Consider the following 7930-nt stretch of genomic DNA (forward strand, 5'->3'; position numbering starts at 1 on the left):
ACAGGTAGGGCTCGTCCCATAAGTAGTGGTTGACTTCTCTGAAAAACTTTTTCCTCCTGTAGGGATCCGTGTCATCAGAAACTTCTCCACAAACCTTGTAATTCACGACATCTGCATACCATGGTGCAGTCTCAAAAGTGATCACCATGCATCTGATTCTGAGGTTGTCAAGCTTTGTGTCATGCATTTGCTCACAAACTTGGGCGACCAGAAGTTGTTCCTCAGGTATTGAATCATCTATGGGAACAACATCTTCAATCCTCATTCTTGACAAGTGGTCTGCAACTCCGTTTTCTATTCCTTTCTTGTCAACGATCTCTATATCAAACTCCTGAAGAAGCAGAATCCATCTCAACAGTCTTGGCTTGGTATCCTTCTTCGAGTATATGTGTCTCAGAGCAGCATGATCGGTATACACAATGACCTTCGAACCCACAAGGTAACTCCTGAATTTTTCGAATGCAAACACAGCTGCTAGGAGTTCCTTCTCTGTGGTTGCATATCTTCCTTGAGTCTTGTCCAAGGTGCGACTGGCGTATTAGATGACATGAAGCTTCTTGTCAATACGCTGTCCCAGAACTGCTCCAACTGCGAAGTCTGAAGCATCACACATAATCTCAAATGGGTGATCCCAATTCGGAGCTTGCACTATGGGTGCTGAAACCAAGGCCTCCTTGATCTTGTTGAAAGCTTCTAGACATGCTGCATCAAATTCGAACTCAACCTCCTTGCACAGCAACCTGGTTAATGGTCTTGCAATTTTTGAGAAGTCCTTGATGAATCTCCTGTAAAACCCAGCATGTCCAAGAAAGCTTCTGATGTCCTTTACTGTCTTAGGTGGTTGCAGATGAACCATGACCTCAATCTTAGCTTTGTCAACCTTAATTCCTTTCTCAGAAATATTGTGTCCCAGAACGATCCCCTCTTCAACCATGAAGTGGCACTTCTCCCAGTTCAGCACCAGGTTCATCTCCTCGCATCGCGTCAATACCTTGCACAAATTTAACAAACAAGAGGAGAAAGTGGAACCGTATACAGAGAAGTCATCTATAAACACTTCCACTGACTCCTCAATCAAATCCGAGAAAATCGAAGTCATACACCTCTGAAAGGTGGCAGGAGCATTGCACAAACCAAATGGCATGCGTTTGTAGGCAAAAGTGTCATAAGGACAAGTAAAGGTTGTCTTTTCCTGATCATTTGGGTGGATAGGGATTTGAAAGAATCCACTATACCCATCAAGGAAACAGTAGTAGAGATGACCAGCTAGTCTCTCTAACATTTGATCAATGAAAGGCAGAGGAAAATGATCCTTCCTAGAAGCGGCATTCAACTTCCTATAATCAATGCACATCCTATGTCCTATGATGGTTCTAGTTGGGATTAACTCATTTTTTTCATTTTTGATAACAGTTATGCCTCCCTTCTTAGGTACACAGTGCACTGGAGATACCCAAGTACTATCAGAGATAGGATAGCTAACTCCAGCATCAAGCAGTTTTAGGATTTCCTTCTTCACTACCTCTTTCAGATTAGGGTTCAATCTTCTTTGGGGTTTAATACTAGCATAAGATTTGTTTTCAAGATTGATTCTATGCATGCAAAGGCTAGGCGGAATACCCTTGATATCATCTAATGAATACCCTATAGCCTTCCTATACTTCTTAAGCTCAGTCACTAGCAACCCTAATTCATTATCACTCAACCTAGCATTCACTATGACAGGATAAGTAGAATTGGTTCCCAGAAAAACGTACCTGAGTCCGGAAGGGAGAGTTTTGAGTTCTACCTTTGGAGCTTTCAATTCCGACCAGTCGTCAGCATGGGAGTCTGGAGTGATCACGGTCGAGTGGGAGGGGTGCGACTCGAGCGAGCGGAACGTCAGTGTCTCAAGTCGGGTCTTGACGTCGGTCGAGTGGGAGATATCACGTTCTGAACTCTCTGTCTCAACTGCACATACCTCATTTGCGTCAGATAGCTGCTCGAATTCCTCTGGTCCATCCGTTTCCCTGTGGGAGTCTAGGAGATTCTTGTAACAAGTGGTCTCCTCATGCAAGAACCCTACTTCTCCATCCTTGGTTAGAGCAGTCTTGAGATGATCCTCCTCAGCTAATTCCTCCAACAACTCATCAGCCAACTTGTCCATCTCTTCAATGTAGAAGACTTGTCCTCCTATTGTCGGCTTCTTCAAAGTATCCTTGATGTCAAACTTCATGATGAAGTCGTCGCTCAGATTAAGATCAATCTTGCCATTTCTGACATCAATGATGGCTCCAGCAGTCGCCAGGAACAGTCTTCCTAAGATCAAAGGATCTTTTGGTTCTTCATCCATCTCCAGAACCACAAAATCGGTTGGCACTTCCACGTCTCTGATCCTGACAGGTAAGGCCTCTAAAATACCATGTGGAAGTCTCACTGATCTATCTGCAAGGATGAGGGAGATATCGCAACCCTTAAACCTTGTGAAACCCAACCTCTTAGCCACAGAGAATGGCATCAGATTAACTGAAGCGCCAAGATCACATAAACACCTATCAAAAGACATAGGTCCAAGGGAGCAACGTAGAGTAAATGATCCTGGATCTTTGAGCTTCTTGGGTACAATCTTCTTCTGGATGATTGCACTGCACTCAAGAATTAGTACCACCATGCCTTGAACTTCTTTTGATCTCTCCATCACTAAGTCCTTGAGGAATTTCTGGTAGTGAGGAACAAGTGGAAATGCATCCAGCAGTGGCATTCTCAACCCAATCTCCTTGACTTGTTTTTCGAACAAGACTTTATACTTCTCAGTAAGCTGCTTCTTAAATCTAACTGGAAATGGTAGAGGAGGCTTGTACGGTGGAGAGATGAACCGCGCAGGTCTGTCATCAGAAACAACAGGTTCCTTAACAGCCTCATGTTCGGAATGCTTCACTGGTTCAACCGGATCCTTGACTGCTTCGGTTGGGTTCTTCATCTGAGTTTCATCCTGAACAAAATCCTTTCCATCTAATTCCTCACTATCCTCAGTGACGTGGAACTCCCTGTCTGGGAGGCAATGTTTTCCCACTTCTCAGCGTAATTGCATTTGCAAACTCCTTGGGGTTCTGAACAGCTTTCCCTGGGAATTGGCCAGACTTTGGTGCAGAAGTAGATGCGGATTGGCCTTCCATGTACCTTATCTTCGAATTCAGAGCTTCGAATTTGACGTTCATATCATTGTACGAACATTCCATCATCTGACTAAGATCAGCAAACTTCTTAGCAGTATACATAGAACCGCTAGCTTGACCCTAAAGAAGTTGTTGCATCATTTGCTTCATTTCTTGATCTGGGGGTGTAGTAGGCGGAACTGGTTGAGGGCGGAATCCTGGCGGTGGTCCTGAAGGGGCTTGATAACCTTGCTGAAACTATTGTTTAGGAGCGAATCTCGGATTGTAAGGCACAAAAGGTTGTTGTTGACCTTGCTGTTGTTGTTGAGGCGGGTACACCTGATCTTGTGGATTAGCAACGTTGTTACTTCGGTAAGACAAATTGGGGTTTGCCTTGTATTGGTTGTAACCTTTGTTGTATCCACCCTGATTATGGACATAGCTGATCTCTTCAGTCTGCTCACCCTCCCCATCTGGAATTTGGAACGGATCATCATCAGATACAAAAAAGGTGCTCCTCTGCTGGCTTAGCAAGATACGGTCAAGTTTCTCATTGACATTCTTGAGGTCCTTCTTGTACTTCTCTTCAGACCCAGCGTCGCCTCTAATTGTGCGATCATAGTCTTCATTGTAATTGCCGTCAGAATGGGCGAGATTCTCAACCAGTTGCCAACCTTCATCTACGTCTTTGTTCAGGAAGTTACCGTTAGAAGCAGTGTCAAGCAGCATACGTATCTTTGGTAGTACACCACGGTAGAGAGTGCTCAGCAGTGACTCGTTGCTGAATCCATGGTGCGGACACTGGCTGTGGTAACCCTTGAAACGCTCCCAGGCTTCACAGAATGATTCTGAGCTCTTCTGAGTAAAGCGAGAAATCTCATTCCTGAGACGACCTGTTCTGGAGTTGGAGAAGAACTTGGCCAAAAATGCTTTCTTGCAACCATCCCAAGTTGTGATTGATCCCTTGGAAAGGTTTTTCTCCCATTGATGAGCTTTGTCTCCCAGGGAGAACGGGAAGAGGCGCAACTTGAAACCGTCCTCACTCACGCCGTTGATCTTGGTGAGACTACATAGACGGTCGAACTCGTCCAAATGATCCAGTGGATCCTTCATAGGTAACCCATGAAACTTGTTCCCCTGGATCATGGAGATCAGACTGCCTTTGATTTTGAAGTTGTTGTTCTTCACGGCGGGAGGGACGATTCCAGCACGCTGAGTATGAGTGTTGGGTGCATCCCCAGCACCAATGTTGTGCGGTCCCGGATTTGGGCCATTCGGTTGTTCCATAGTGACTGGTGCGGGATGATCAGTGAGTTGACGAACTTGTCGTGGTTTTTGTAACTGATTGATGCCGTTGATAACAGGAAGAAGATTCTGATGCCCTCTTGATCTGGTGTGCATGCAAGGTCACAATCAACAGGTTCCTGAGATGCAAAACAAACAAGCAAACAACCAAAACAAGTTAGTACTCAGAATGACAAGTGTAACAGAACTTAATCTTGCAAAACTTGAAATCGTTAAATGTAGCAAAGATAATCCCAAATGGCAACAGCGCCAAATTGATACTAGGATTTTTGTGTGTCTCCTAGTAGGTTCAATTAACCTTATGCAGTTGTAGTACTTAAGGTGTCAATCCAAATGGGATGTTGCTACCACTCAAGATGCAATCAAGAAATCACAAGTTAAGCCAATTCAAAAAGAGTGTTTTTATGTCTAACAATCCTAGAGTGATCAGAAAGCAAAACGGAAATGAGTCACAGAACTAGAAACGAAAATGTATGAAAAGAAGCGAACAAGAATAAGTGAAACCGAAAACGATTCTAAGCATGAACAAACGAAACAGTCTCAGGAATGTAATAAAAATCAGAAAGAAAGAGGTCCTAAGGATGGGAGTAATTGATGTCGGTGGAGTATCCTAGTCTATAGAGTATTTAACATGCCACAAGCAAACCATCCCTAAACAATGAACATCACTCCTTAGCTAATCCAATCTCTTGACAGAAGCTACTCAAACTCAACCACTTCCAAACCTAGCTCTCGCTAGAGAAACATGATCAAGCATGGCATGAAAAACAAGTTCATTCACGTCAACAAACATCCTAGACAACTAATCTCTTAGGCTAGGAACGTAAGTCTCCAGCACTAGTTGGTCAGCCTTTTGGATGCGGAAATGTCTAAAACCCAGTTCCAATTGATCAGAGAGAAACTAGTATTTCTAACTCTAGTCCAGAAGGGAATCATTCAATCAAAGCTTAAACACTCTACATCCTAAGATCCTCCACCTAATCTATCCCATCCTCAAGAACTACTACACTACTCAGATCCGAAAATCATCATCAACAATACAAACTCAGAAAACATTAAAACAAGCATTCTTAGATAGATTAAAAAGTGAAGAACAACTTGTAGAAGAAATCAAATGAAAATACTGAATAAACTCAAAGGTGTCGGATTACAAGTCTCAGAACGTTTTTTTTTGTGGCTAGGTTAACCTTAAGGAAAAGAAACAATATGGGATAAAAAAGATGTCCCGGGACAACGACTTAACAAAATGTATTTACAGTTAAAAAAACGTGTGAATCCCTAAAACTTAAAACGACAAGATAGAACGTCGGTGTGCGCAATTTTGTCAGTGTGCGTCCAGTGGCTCGATTGAGTGTTCCCGACTGGTGACTTCAGAGTGGCTCGATTGAGTGTTCCCGACTGGTGACTTCAGAGTGGCTCGATTGAGTGTTCCCGACTGGTGACTTCAGAGTGGCTCGATTGAGTGTTCCCGACTGGTGACTTCAGAGTTGCTCGTTTGAGCGTTCCCGACTGGTGACTTCAGAGTGGCTCGATTGCGTGTCTGAGAGTCTGCGTTTCTGACGTCTCCTAGACACCTGAAATACTCCGAAATGCATAATGTATGCAAGGATGATGTAAAAACTTCCTAAACATGCAAAGTGTATAAAAAGGTTCTAAAATGATGCAAAACGAATAGTTATCCTAGCTAAATGTATGACAAATGAATGCTAAGGAGATGCAAAATATAGACATATCAAGAGGTTTAGGGTTTTGGGTTTAGGATAGGATATAATGAACGGTCTCATGCTTAGTTTTTTAGGAGATATGATGAGGTTAAAATTGTTTGATAGTTAACAACGATTGTTTCACCAAAACACAAGTAGTTTTTAGTGGACGTGTATAACTCATCATCCATGTGGATTTGATTTTAGAATAAGTATCCACATAAGTATCGACAAATAAGACATTAGTATCAACAAATACGTATCCACATAATAAGACATTTTTAGCATCCACGTAACAATTAACATATATTAACTATAATTGGATAATTAGGTATTCATATATTTTTGTCTGATCAACCAAAAGTAAGTATTCATCTAGATATGTTAACCATCTACATAATAGCGAACAATTATTAAAATATAAATAGATAATGTATAACTAATCAGTATCCATAGCACCTCATCCACATGATGGCATCAAATTTTCATTATACAAACCTAGTTTTTAAGATACAAATACAATCTGCTCCATACAAATTAATGGACACCAATTTTGTAAAGAATGTTGTCCACATAAACAATACATAATGGACACCATTAGAGAAACATTCTTATTGGAAACAATGCATTATTATGTTAATTAGGCATTCTTATATATCCACAAAAAAGTATCCACAAAAAAATATTCACAAAAACGTATCCACAAATAAGTATCCATAAAAAAGTATCCACAAATAAGTATCCACATAATAATTTACAAATATTCAACTATAATTGGATAATATGTAATACAATTATTTATTTTTAAATATAGTAAAATGGATCTTAAAATGTAGAAAAAAAAATTATAATGAATCATAAAAACAAAATTGAAAATATATGTCATCATAATTAAATAAAATGATTACAAAGAGAGAAAGAGATAAACAAGAAAAGAAAAAGATAAAGAAAAAAGTGAAAAATAGAAAAAAAGTGGACAATTCTAGTTAACACTTGGTTAGAGAGTTTCAATCTTTCTGCTTTTCCAAGTGTTTCTAGCACAAAAACCAGTGATATAATTCTCAAATCTTTCTTTATCAATTAAGAACAACATCAATGAATTTGGAAATTTATAAAGAATCTAATACAAGGAGTCAAAAATTCTTCAGTTTCATGTTTTCTAGTAAAATATCTTCAGACTTGGCTACATTTGTTAAAATTGCTATGAAATTAAATTTATGATTATGGTTTATGATCTAAAGTTTAGGATATAGAGAATAATAAGAAAAACATATAATGAAAAAAAGAGAAGGAAAATAGGAGAAAAGAAAAAAAAAATGAAAAGAGAGAAGAATAAGAAAGGAGACAAAAATATTTGTATTTTTTTGTTGTATTTAGTAAAGGTATAATAGTCATAAAATTAATGAATAGTAGAAAATATGATGCAAAAAGTGTGTCAAATAAAAGAAATTTTAGATAAAGTGTACTATTATGCAAATCTCCCTACTATACAAGAAGAGCTCTTCCTTTTTTCTTTCCTTTGTGATTTATTTTTTTCCTACTTTTCTCTTAAAACTTCTTCTTAAAACCTCCGTTGGAGAAGGTCTTAAGTTTAATAGTACTTTTTTTGTTCTTCTCCATCACTCCATGCGTCACAATTGAAATTGGTTTGGTTTCGTTCCAACATATCCCTTATTATATAATGTGAACATAAAAAATACCTTTGACTTAGACTATCATACTCGTTTTTATAACCGTGCAAATTCAGTTATGTTGACGACAAAAAAAAAAAAAAAAAAAAAAAAAAAA

This window comes from Camelina sativa, chromosome 11 (assembly GCF_000633955.1).
Source record: "Camelina sativa cultivar DH55 chromosome 11, Cs, whole genome shotgun sequence".
In the NCBI taxonomy this organism is placed as follows: domain Eukaryota; kingdom Viridiplantae; phylum Streptophyta; class Magnoliopsida; order Brassicales; family Brassicaceae; genus Camelina; species Camelina sativa.